This window comes from Pteropus vampyrus, unplaced genomic scaffold (assembly GCF_000151845.1).
Source record: "Pteropus vampyrus isolate Shadow unplaced genomic scaffold, Pvam_2.0 Scaffold13054, whole genome shotgun sequence".
In the NCBI taxonomy this organism is placed as follows: Eukaryota; Metazoa; Chordata; class Mammalia; order Chiroptera; family Pteropodidae; genus Pteropus; species Pteropus vampyrus.
The window spans coordinates 1-1,399 of NW_011901835.1; the positions used below are offsets into that span (position 1 = coordinate 1).

At 62.5% G+C, this 1,399-nt stretch overlaps 1 protein-coding gene across 1 annotated transcript in view; it reads left to right on the forward strand.

Moving 5' to 3' along the window:
• Positions 1-17: 17 nt before the first annotated feature.
• LOC105310844 (signal-induced proliferation-associated protein 1-like) overlaps positions 18-1,399 on the forward strand; it is a gene marked incomplete at its 3' end in the record, with an annotated part of 4,759 nt that continues 3,377 nt past the window's right edge. The window contains exon 1 of the mRNA XM_023526873.1: positions 18-107. The remainder of the gene's footprint in view (positions 108-1,399) is intronic.

The following is a 1,399-nucleotide window of genomic DNA, read 5'->3' on the forward strand; positions in this document are numbered from 1 at the left end:
CCCGATGTAGCCCCGCCCACAGGCGGAGCCGGCGCCCGGAGCGGTAGCGGGAGAGCCGGCAGCAAGACCCCAGCGCGGGAGGCGGCCGCCGGGCGGGAGCCCCAGAGGTACCGGCAGGCGCGGGGGGAGCGGAGGCACCGCGGTAGGGTCAGACAGGGGAGAAGGTAGCCTGGCGTGGGCCCGGGGTGTGTGTGCGTGTGTGTGGGAGGGGGTTCTTCGCTACGTTTGCCGCCTGTACCCTCCCAACCTCCCTTCGGGCTCCAGCTCGTCCCAAGTCAGCATGTCCAGTCTCCTGCCTCTGGCCAGCAGCCCTCACTCTGTCCTCTATGTGACGGCCCGACTTGGCCGGTGTGCTAGGGAGTGGATGCAGCGGCTCCTGAATCCTCTCGGTGGCGCTAGCGACCGCCAGTGCTGTTGGCTGTGCGCGGGGTTCCCCCTGCTTTGGGGCTCCCCTTCTCCCTGAGCGGCCTCCTCTCCAGCCTTTGCATACCGCCCCCAGTCCTGGGGCTGGCCTGGGAGGAAACATCTGTCGCGCCCCCTGGCAGCAGAAATGGGGTCATGACCTCCAGATGTGCTAAAAAGCGTCCAGCGCCTCCTCCTGGGGCAGCCAGGCCTTCCGGATCTGTGGGGGCGGGGCCAGTCCCCTTCCCCCCCACCAGTGACACAGGCGGCAAGGAATGTCCCGGCCTCAATGGACCCTGTGTGAAGCTGCTGGGTGGGAGACAGAACCCAAGAACACCCCCCAAGGCAGGGCCAGAGCCCGGCACTGGGCCAGAGCAAGAGCAGTCCATGGACTGTGCGGAACAAACGGAACTCAGCCCACAGGGAGAGGGGTCCGTACAGACCCCTCCCTCATGCCCCCTTACACTGCCACCACACACCACAGCCAAGGCCTGCATCTGTCACTACACACTTAACACATGGCCAGCTTCACTAGTTTCAGCGGCCATTCAATCTCCCAGCACTGTTAAGAGGAAACAGTTTTGATTAATTAACCCCATTTTAGAGATGAGAGAACAGAGGCTCAGAGTCAGCATCAGAGCTTGTCCTAGGAGAAACGCGGGAGGAGTTACTCTGAGCTTTGGAGGCATAAGCTTCCTTGGTTCTGGAGCTTTAGCTGAGGGGTACCCCTACCCCCATCTAGCCCAGCCCCACATGTCACTGGATGATGCACAAAGACCCACCAGAAGGTGGCTGCACCCCTGGTGGAGGGTCCCCACATCCCTGCCCCAGCAGCCAACTCCATCCTGGGTTCACTTGGGGGTCGCTCCCCTGCCATGTTATACTACGCTTTGCACCTGCCCCTAGCCTCAACAAATTTCCACACTTAGCAGGTCCCTGGGGCCTTGGGTGTCTCAGTCTTACATCCTGTGAGATCTTGAGCCTCAGCCCAACCCCC